The sequence below is a fragment of the Callospermophilus lateralis genome, chromosome 13 (genome assembly GCF_048772815.1).
Source record: "Callospermophilus lateralis isolate mCalLat2 chromosome 13, mCalLat2.hap1, whole genome shotgun sequence".
NCBI lineage: Eukaryota > Metazoa > Chordata > Mammalia > Rodentia > Sciuridae > Callospermophilus > Callospermophilus lateralis.
Window position 1 is genome coordinate 80,259,915 of NC_135317.1, and position 11,609 is coordinate 80,271,523.

The following is an 11,609-nucleotide window of genomic DNA, read 5'->3' on the forward strand; positions in this document are numbered from 1 at the left end:
CTCTAATTCTTTGCAGTGGTTCCCCCCAACCCCCATCGTTCCTCCCAGGAATATCAGATATCCATTCCTCCCCACTGAATGCTCCCTGAATCCCCTGGAGATCTCTGCAGGGCGCTTTTGCATAGGTCCTTTTCTCTCCTTTGTCTGGTGAATTCTGGCAAAATTTCCCCAGACTCTCAGCTCCTTCACCTCCACTCAGGAAATCTGCTGAGCTCTGCTGGGGTTCCCCTTACAGTGCTACTGTCTGGAAACTCCCTAGAAGGCTCACCTTGTTTGCTTCTCATTTACTAAGGGTCACTCTGCTCTGTTATCTGATTTCCAGTGCTTGAAATACTGTTGTCTGACGTATTTTGCCTTTTGTTGTTGTGGTTTGAAGCAGGAAGATCCCTGATAGTCCATCTGGGCCAGAAGCAGAAGTGCATTAAAATGGAAGCACCTAATCAAAAAGCCTGACAGGAAACACGCAGGTCCCTAGACACAACATTTATGGAACTTCAGTGTAAGAAATGTTAGCTGGGTGTGGTGGCACAGGCCTGTACTCCCAGTGACTCAGGAGGCTGAGGCAGGAGGATCGAAAATTTGAGCCAGCCTTGAAAGTTTAGTGAGATCCTCAACAACTTAGTGAGAGTCTATGTCTAAAATTAAAAATAAAAAGGACTGGGGATATAACTCAATGATAAACACCCAGTTTAAAAAAGGAAAGAAAGAATGAAAGAAATGTTATTTAATAATCCAAAGGTAAGTGATTTAAAAATGAGCAAAGGATTTGAATAGGCATTTCTCCAAAGAAGACATACAAATGGCCAAAGCACAGGAAAGAATGTGCAGTATCATCAGTCATCAGGGAAATGCATGTGGATACCTTAGTGAGATACCACCCGTTCCCATTAGGATGACTGTGATCAGAAGACTGATAATAACAAGTCTTAGCAAGGACATGGAGAAACAAGAGCCTTCATAAGTTTAGGCTGTGAATGTTAAATGGGGCAACTGCTTTGGAACACAGTCTGGCGGTTTCTCAAGGTCTAAGGAACAGTTACCATATGACCCAGCCATTCCACTCCACAATACATTCCCAAAAGAGATAAAATATACATCCTTACAGAAAACATACAAATATCCAAAACACCATTATTATTATTATTAATTATTATTATTTTGAGAAAAAGGAAGAAGAAAGTTTATTGCTTTGCTAGCAAAAGAGAAAACAGGGGACTCCTGTGTCAGAGGCTGTGATTCTGCCCATCAGCAGGAACAGGGGTCTTTTAAAGAGATGACTCAAGTTGTAATTCACTTGTTAATTTGGGAGACAGTCATCATAACAGCATTATTGAAAACAGTCAAAAAGCTAAAAGCACCTAAATGTCCATAACTGATGAATGGGTAAATAAAATGTTTTATGTCATGTAATTGTATAGTATTTGTCAATATAAAGGAACAAAGTACTAATACATGCTACAACCTGGATGAACCTTGAAAACTTTGTGCTAAATGAAATAAACCATACATAAAAGGCCATATATCAAGGGCTAGGGATGTGGCTCAGTGGTCGAGTGCCCCTGAGTTCAATCCCCAGTACTACCAAAAAAAGGCCACATATTGCCCAATTCCATTCATAGGAAATATTCAGAACAGGTAAATTAATAGAAACAGAAAGTAGAATAGCGGATGCCTAGGGCTGGGGAGATTGCTGGGAAAATGGGAAGTGACTGCTAATGGGTGCAGGTTTCTTATTAGGGTGACAGGATGTTCTGAAATTGATTGTGGTGATGGTTGTCAAACTGTGAGTAGCCAGGCTTGAGGGTGCACACCTGAAATCCACCCGGGGAAGCTGAGATGGGAGGATCACAAGTTCAAGATCAGCCAGGGCAACTTAGAGAGGCTCAAAACAAAATAAGAAAGTGTGTGGATGTAGCTCAGTGGTAGAGCACTTGTGCTAGGCCCTGCGTCAATACCCAGGACTGGCAAGAAGGAAAACAAAAAACAAACAAACAAACAAAAAAACCTTGTGAATATATTAAATGTCTACTAAAAACTGCTGAAATGTATACTTCAAGTTGGAAAATTATATGGCATATGAACTAATATCTATAAAGTTGTTTTTGATTATTTATTTATTTATTTGTATTTGGGTACAGGGGATTGAACCCAGGCGTATTTTATACTGAGCTACATCTCTAGTCCTTTTTATTATTATTTTTTTTATTTTGAAACAGAGTCCCACTAAATTGCTGAGGTTGGCCTTGAACTTGAGATCTTCCTGTCTCAGCCTCCCAAGTCATTGGGATTACAGGTGTGCATCACCTAGCCCAGCTGTTTTTGCTTTTTTAAAGAAATGCTCTTATATGCTGCATGTCCATAAAAATCTAGATGCTTCCAGCAACACTCTCAAGCTCTACTGGAGAGTCCAGATCAGGTATGATTAAGAAACCATGATATGGCTTTTTATATCATCTGGACTACCAAATCCCTCCCTCCTTCCTTTCTTCCTTCCTTCCTTCCCTTCCTTCTCAGACATTTAGTATGAGCCAGATATCACCGAGGACTGAGTTTACCCAAGTTGACCAAGATCCAATCCTGTCCTCCAAGTATTTAAACCTCTCGATTCTTCTTAGTTCTTTGTAGCAAAGGACCACAGCTAAAAAAGAAAGTTCTGTTGGTATCACTTCTGTATGTCCTGAACCAGGAAGAGAAACCTAATCTTCTGAGTCACATAAATCTGCACTTAGGGGAACTCAGGCAAAGGAGCTCCAATGCTCTTAAGCAATGAAAAACATTGTAGATAGACTTTAATATCTTGCAGCCATTTAGCCCTTGTTTTAATCCACTTTATTTGCCAATAACACAGTACCAGGCACTAAGTAAGTTATAAAGAAAGCAGATTTACATTAGCTTCAGGGGTGCAAGACCGAGAGGTCACATCTAGTGATGGCCTTGTTGCTGACAGAGAATCCCAAAACAGTACAGGACATTACAGGGCAAGAGACAGAGAGCAGGTGTGTGTGTGTGTGTGTGTGTGTGTGTGTGTGTGTGTGTGTGTATGGTGTGTGTTTTTGGTTTGTCTCCCTCTTCTTATAAAGCCACCAGAATTCTATCATGGGTACTTCACCCTAATGACTTTAATCCTATCACCTTCCAAAGACTGCACCAGTGAACCCTATAGTCAGATTAAATTTCCATCCTTTTAAATGGGGTTAAATTTCAACTCACAAAGATTTGCGGGGCAAATCTTTGTGAGTTGAAATTCAACCCCATTTAAGAGGATGGAAATTTATCAATCCTATCTGAACAAGCAAAGCAAGTTCTCCTCTCCAACCTGGGTCATGGAATGCCCATAGGGAAGGAAGCTCATGAGTCCTTGCCCTTGGGTCTCTGGGCCCAGATATTGAGCAGCCGGAGCTCACTATGGAGCAAGGGATTGGGGGAAAACATCTCACTTCTCCAGCCACACAGGATTCCTTACACTCCTGGCCTTTACACCAGGTTTGTGCATCTTTTTTTATAAGGCCAGCAGTTGACAGGGAACATCCTGAACATTGGGGTCTTGGTTCCACCACAGGCCTTGAACCTCAACCTCAGCTGTTGTCCTTGAGTTCACTCCCTCCGTGGTCATCTCAACGCCAACCTGCCTTCCTACCTAAAGGCTGTGTCTTGTCTCTGGCCCAGATCTTGCTCTCGCCCTTGCCTGATAACTGCTGTCTGCTTCTGTTTTACCCCAAACTGACAACTGCCTGTGTTGTGGTTGTTGGGGACATGTCTTATCCACCTTGCAGCACTATGACTTCTTGTTAACTGCTGCTTCCTTGTTCTGCCCTGTCCACTGCGGCTCTCAGCTTGGCAGTAGCCTCTGGCTCTTCCTGGCTACTTGCTGTAATGACATCCCCCACCTCTCCCACCGCAAGAACCAGTCTAGTCGGAGCCTTGGGTGATGGCCTCCTCTTCACTACTCCACCGCCTCAGCCAGCTGGTACTGGCCCTCGCTCTCAGCCTCCTGCCTCCCCGACTCCAGTATGCCCCTCCTTTCTTAGAGTTGTTTTCTCATAGAAGAAATGTCTTAGGGCCAGTGGTTCAGTGGTTACTTCACTGGTGATGCTCCCTATGAAAGCTGCTTCCTCTTAGAACATGTACCTTTAGAAGTCACATCAGTGGAAAGGCCACCTGAAATGGCTTTTCTGCCTGTGGCAACTTGTATTTTCCAAAGATGGTTGCCGTAGTACTTCCCATTCCACAGGCTTCCAGAACCTTGCTGTGCAGACACGCGGTGTCTATGTCCTTTCTCCTTGAAACGGGGTAGGCTTCATGACAGTCTCAACTTGTAGAGCACAGAGGACACTCTGCTAGGGGCCTAGGTCTAGGTTTCAAAAGGCAAGCTAGCTTCCTCCAGGCTCTCTCTGGGGTGTACCCTTGTAATTCCAGCTGCCATAATGTGGGAGGGTCCAGGTCTTGTGGGGACACTTCAGGTAGGGGCTTCTGCTGATAGTCCAGCCGACAGCCAGCTTCAGCCTCTGCCAGGAGCAAGGAATCCTTCATGATGACTCCAGGCATCTATCATCTGACTGCAGCCCCAGGGGAGATGCTAAGAGCTATATAGGCGAGCTCAGTAAAACCCCAGAGGAGATGCTAAAATAAACAAATGATTGCTGTAAAAAAAGTCCCTAAGTTCAGTGTGTGTGTGTGTGTGTGTAGCTGGAGATGGAACCCAAGGCCTCTGGTCTATTAGGCATTCTCTCTGTCATTTGGCCACGCCCCCAATCTTCTAACTATCCTTTATAGCCAGCTCATTAGCATGGCACCTCTCCTAGAAGCCTCTGGCTTCCCACAGTGAAGTTCTTCCCCTCTCTCAATTCCCAGTGCCCTGCTCTGCCAGCCCTTCTCTGCCACGCCCTGATCCTCCTGGCACCTAGCTCAATGCCCACTATATACTAGGTGCTCAGGACCAGTTTTCTGTCTGGATGGATGATGGGAAAGTGATTTCAAGGAGAGAATATTTGCAATGGAGAAAAGAGTGTCTTGAATTGCAAAACTTAGCTTCTACTACCTTGGAAAACCTTTTCTCTGACCAGTGTCCCCAGGACATTTTTTTGGCTTAGTACCCTCCATATTATGTACAACCACAAGAATAGGAAGTTATACTCCCTGTATACATAATATGTCAAAATACATACTACTGTCATGTATAACTAAAAAGAACAACAACAACAAAATAAGTTGCAAGTAATCCTGGTCAAAAATTCTTCTAAGCCTGGGCTGCTGAGAGGGGTCCTTCATAAATTCACCAGCAGGGGGCAACCTTGTTCACAGGTCTTATCTTGTGAACTGTGGATTCCTTCTGCACCCTATCATAAAGCATCAACCAGCACCACCTAAAGCAACCCGTGAGGACAGTCAGCTGTGATTCCTGCCCCCCACCAGAGCTGCCAGCCTGGCAAACTCCGTATTTCTTAAGCTTGTCTTTTGAGTGAAATCCTTCCCCAAAAGTCATCCAATCTTCCCCTCTCTTTCAGAGTGCCACGTGGACCCTGATGGAACAAGGGTGTTGCCTAAAGCCAGGTCATTTCCAGTCCACTTTGCTGCTTGAGGTAGATTAGCAGATGATCACGGAGAAGCTCCAGCAGCTGTGGTTGGGTGTCCTGGCCCCGGAAGGGGGAGAAGGGAGGTTTAAAGCAGGAGGGGAGCAAACTGATCAGGAGCAAGGGAAAGCTGGAGCGTCTGGGCCGGGGGCTGTGGGAAAAGTCCTTCTGAGCCTTCAGCCAACCTCCCTGGCTACACATTCCCTGGAGCCCGTCAGGCTCAGAAGAGAGCTATACCAGCTCTCTTGCTCACCAGCCCTGGGACTCCCTGTGCCCCCTCTTGTCCTGGCCTCTGAGGAAGAACCTTCCCCTCCTTCCCTGCTCCTCCTGCCTTTCCCTCCCCCGCTGACTGAGAGCCACCACACGCAGTCTGTTGCCTATTTTGGACAGAGGCTACTGAGGGAGCAGGAGGGCAGTGGCCCTACATAGCTGTCAGGTCCCAGGGCTGAGGGAAGGCGAAGAGGAAGTGGTCATTTAAAGAGCTATTTAGACTGTTTCACAATATCTTTGAGGACTCAGCCCTCAGCCACCCCTGTGAGTTTCTGAATCACCTTCCAAGCTCCCCTGGAACATTCTTTGTGCTTCACAGTATCAACTTCAACTTGAAAATCAGCTTTCCCTGATCGGGAGCCCCCTGGAGTATATCCATTTTGTTCTTTTCCACATGTTTGTCCCCTTTTTCTTGCCTCCAGGTATTTTATCTTTATGACAGTTACACACTGCCTTTTCTGGCTTTTCTTTTGACAACTGCTGTGGTTTGGATATGATTTGCCCCTCGAAGTTTCACGTGCCAGAAGCTTGGACCCAATGCTATTGTGTTGAAAGGTGGGAGGACCTTTAAGAGGTGGAGATTAGTGGCAGGTAATTGAATCCCAAGTGTCCTCTGAAAGGGGTCCATGCTGGTCTCACAAGATGGGTTGGGTCTCCCAGGAGTGGGATAGGTTCTTATAAAAGAGCAAGCCTGGCCCCTTCCCATCATGCCTCCTCTCTGACTACATAACCTCTGTCTCTCACAACCCCCTACCAGGTGTTATCTGCCATGAGGTCCTCACCAGAAGCCAGTTTTGGTAGCATGTTCTTGAATGTTCAGAGCTGTGAGCAAAACAGACCTCTCTTCCTTATAAAGTATCTAACCTCAGGTATTTTTTTTTCCAGAGCAACAGGAAATGGACTAAGATAGCAACTGAGCTCATTTCTCCAGTAAACCCTGAGAGATTTTAGGAATGCTGAATGCAGAGACTGAGAGAATGCAGGTCAAGAATGCTGGGCCCATTCTACAGCTCCCTTTGACTTGCCTTGTCACCTTACATACCACCCACATGGCCAGGGAGGCTACATAATAAGCTTATACATTTTCCAAAAATTTCTACATATCGTCAATATGTATTTTTTTTCTTTTGTTTGTTTCTTTCTTTCCTTCTTTCTTTTTGGTACTGGGGATTTAACACAGGGGTGCTTTACCACTGAGCCATATTCACAACTCTTTGTATTTTTATTTTGAGACAGTGTCTCACTGCATTGCTTAGGGTCTCACTACATTACGAGGCTGGCTTCAAACCTGTGATCCTCCTGCCTCAGCCTTCCAAGTTGATGGAATTATAGGCATGTGCCACCGTGTATAAGTAGCAATAAGAAATTTTAAACATCATCTTTTTATTAAGATGCGGTACTAGTGTCTAAGAATATTGAGGTGGTCTGATCTCTTATTTCATGCAGAGGAGAACTGATGTCTAGATCATGGTTACACGGCCACTAAGTTACTTACTGCTCAATGCCTTGGTTTTCTCCCATACAAAAATAGTCCTTAAATCACTCAGTGACTATGAAGATTAAAGGAGATGATTGTGTAAGTGCTCAATAATTTTTCATTATTATCAATATTATTATTATTATTGAGTACCCAGGATTGAACTCTGGGATACTTAACCACTGAGCCACATCCCCAGCCCTTTTTATGTTTTATTTAGAGACAGGGTTTCACTGAGTTGCTTAGGGCTGACTTGAGGCTGACTTTAGTACTTGTGATCCTCCTGCCTCAGTCTCCCTAGTGGCTGGGATTATAGGCTTCTTATTCTTAATAGTATTTTTAATGAGTGACGATAAAGTTGAGATGCAAATTGCAAGTTTAACACTGGACCTTCGAAAGTGTACTGGTTCCTGGCAATCTCAGGGCTCTTACTTTTTTTGGGACCCACATTGGCTATGAAATGGCTCTGAATGCCCCTGGGAAACATGGAAGGCAATGAGTGTTTAAGGAAAATATCCTAATCTGTGCAGTGAGGCCTTTGCTCCCGAAGCCATCAGGTTTCCCAAATTCATTTCTTTAGCTCTCCAGAATCCTCAAGCCTCCAGAGAAGAAACTGGGGGACAACTCACACATTTTCCAGGATGTGTGAAAGGGGAGGGACTACTAAATGGCTTGGTAATAAAGGGACAAATACCCCTGTAGTAAGAGCACTAGAAGCCTCAACCTACCACTTTCCTTCCTTGACTCCTCCGTTCATTTTCTTCCCAGGTATCTCCACACTTCCTAGGTCTCCCCTGGCACAGCACAAAATGAGGCTCAGCCTGTGCATGGCATGGTTCCATCCTCCTGAAGCTCTTTCTGTGCCACCCTCAAATATCAGTGTCCCTTGGGATTTTTTTTTTTTTTCTGAGCCATATCTCCAGCCTTTTTCATCTTGAGACAGGGTATTGCTAAGTTGCTTAGGGCTTTGCTAAATTGCTGAGGTTGGCTTTGAACTTGCAATTCTCCTGCCTCAGTCTCCTAAGCTGCTGGGATTACAGGCGTGCACCCCTGTGCCCCCCCCCTTTGTGTGTGTGTGTGTGTGTGTGTGTGTGTGGTGCTGGGGATTGAACCCAGGGTCTTGTGCACGCAAGGCTAGCACTCTATCAACTGAGCTATATCCCCAGCCCCTGCCATCCGAAACTCTTGTCTTTTCATCCTAGGTGTCTGATGTGCTGATGAACTTCAGTTCTTTAGTTGACCAATTCTGTTCCAAGATCTTGCCCCTTCTCTTTGTCTCCTATCCAATTCTGAATCACCTCTTTTTCCTCCAGGGGGAAAAACAAAGTGTTCATCCTTTGTCCACCCACTGTCCCCTATGTCCCTTCTCTTGTGCCCCTGAAAGACTTTGGAGCAATACTAGTGGTTTATCCATTAGGTTGTAAACTCCATGATGTTCAGATCTAAGTTATATTCTTCTTTATATTCTTAGCACCTGTGGAACTTAACCAGCACAGAGTGGGACCTCAGTAAATATCTTCTGAATGAATGGAAGGATGGAGGGATGGATGAATGGATGGATGGATGGATGCAAAGACAGAGCGACAGATGGATGGATTGATGAAAAAACAGAGGGATAGCTGGCTGGCTGTATGGATAGACAGATGGGTAAATGAATAGGTGGATGGACAGATGGATGGATGGACATGCAAGAAATCTCTGGCTTGGGGCTGGGGATGTGGCTCAAGCGGTAGCACGCTCGCCTGGCATGCGTGCGGCCCGGGTTCGATCCTCAGCACCACATACAAACAAAGATGTTGTATCCGCTGATAACTAAAAATAAATAAATAAATAAATAAATATTAAAAAAAAAAAAAAGAAATCTCTGGCTCAGTCTGGACCTCTGAGCTCTTTAGGCTGATGTGCAGAGATAAATCAGCCACATGTCCCCGTTTTCCTTCACCCTTACACTCAGGTCCCTTTCACTTGTGTTCAGCAGGGGAAAAAGAAAGACTTTGCAGCAGGAAGGGAGAGAGAAGACAAGTGACATCAGGATGGTGATGGGGGAGGAAGTAGCACAGAGGACTCCAGGGAGGGGAAGGGCCTGCCTACCTGACATGCCTGACTTCATCCCCAGGAGCTCTTAAAGTACCAAGGTGGATTAGATAGTAGAGCTCACAGAGAGGAGCAGAAGATACTGTAAAGTTTAGACATTTTTAAGAGTCCTGAGGAGCAACCAAGCCCTTGTGATGTGCCATATTCCATTTTAGAACCCCCTATAGAAATGAGCTCTGACTGCATTGTCTCTGCAGATGTGGGTGCTGCTGGCTGAGCAGAGACACTCTGGGCACAGTTATGTAACTGAGGTCAGCCAGAGTGACTTTCCCTGAGAAAATTTAGGCATCATATTGTCCCAAGTATTGATGATGTTTACTGGCCTGTGGTTTCAATATCAGGCTCATGCCTGTTTGCCTGGTGGATAACCCCAAGATCATCTTCGTCTCAACTAGATCCCAAAAGTGTTTTTTTTTTTTTTTTTGTACTAGGGATTGAACCCAGGGGCACTCAAACACTGAGCCACATCCCCAGCCCTTTTTTAAAATTTTGTTTAGAGACAGGATCTCACTGAGTTGCTTAGGGCCTTGCTAAGTTGCTGGGGCTGGTTTTGAACTCCTGTCTCAGCCTCTGGAGCCACTGGGATTATAGGCGTGTGCCACCATGTCTGGCCCCAGAGTGTTTTTAATCACAAATGGGCTAAGACCAAGCTCACATGCTTGGCAGCATACAGGGAGGCCAGTGGTGTGAGGTACTGGGAAACCAGCAGAGAGGGCAGAACCTGCTTGGCTTCCTTTATCTCCAATGCTTCCTTGCTAGCACCTAAGACACATGCACTCACTAAGTCACAAGCAGGGTGACCACACTTACATACATACTGGATTGTCTCAGACAGCCATGCTACCTTAGTGAAGTTGGGAATACTGTCACCATATTAGTCACTATCAAAACCACTCTAGTTTGGATGACACATTGTTCGGCCACTTTATTTACATGGTGCTTTAAGATCCTCTGGGAGAAATCCAAGTGTGACCGCCTTTCCCACTTTCCTTTTCCTCAACCATCTCTAAGAGCATTCCACAGAACAGGTTGACATATCCCCAGTGAAATCTATCAAATGATCCACAACTCCAGAGGAGAAAAGTCCAGACCAAAGAAGGAAATCCAGGCATTTACTCATTTTGTAAAGTCTTGGGCAGAACACCAAGGCTCATCTCTACAGGATACTGAAAGATCCTGTAGAGATCTTACTCTTCAGTAAGAGACAGAAGAAACCCTCCAGGGATCCGCATAGTTGTGCAGGAACCCCATGGTCTCTAACACTGATCACAGTTCTGCAGTTTAATGTACCTCTTTATCTGTTACATGCTCAGGGCAAGAAAGACCCGGAATTCTCCAGGTTTCTTCTTCTACAATTTGGTGGAGTCAGATGAGGATGGCAGTGTTTCTGCAAGACACACTGACTGGGTTCTTATCTCAGTCTTGGAGGGTCTTCATTACATATGATGGGCCTTGATAGAGGAAAGATGTTTCTTATGGGAGCAGACAAGAAAAACCGAGATAAAGATTTCATTTTCTGGATCACAACATTCTTAACTATATTCTTGAAAGAAAGTAAATTCAGCAACCCAAGGTTATAAATGAAGCCTGAGGGCTTGCCCAGGGTAGAAGATATAGGATCTGCAGGACCTGGGGCATTTTGGGGTCAGAGAAGTTCCAATGCACCTGTAAAGTTGCTACTGGGCCAGATAAAACCCTGCCTGACAACCTAACATGAAAGACCCCTGAAACAGTCCTGAAAATTGAGGTTTTTCTTCAGGCCTCTAACCTTCAGGATGACACACACAGGCCCAGGCAACAAGAGCTGCCTCTTGGGCAGTTCCCATGTCACTCCACCCCTCCCCTTACCCAGTTCCCTGACGTTCCAACTGCTTTTTTTTTTTTTTTAATTTTTAAAATTTATAGATGGACACAATATCTTTATTTTGTTTATTTATTTTTATGTGGTGCTGAGGCAAGTGCTCTGCCACTGAACCACCACCCCAGGCCTCCAATTGCTTTTGGAGGTGGCAGGGCAATCTCCTTTGGGAAGGTTGGGTAAGCTGAGGGGACAAGAGCGGTGTTCCTGGAGGTCCTACGATGATCTCATTTAATCCTCCCAACATCCCTAGGGCTTATACCCCATGCACAGATGAACCTGAGGCCACGGCTCAGCCAATGAGTTGAAGGGTAAGGACCAGATGTGCCCTGTAAGGGGT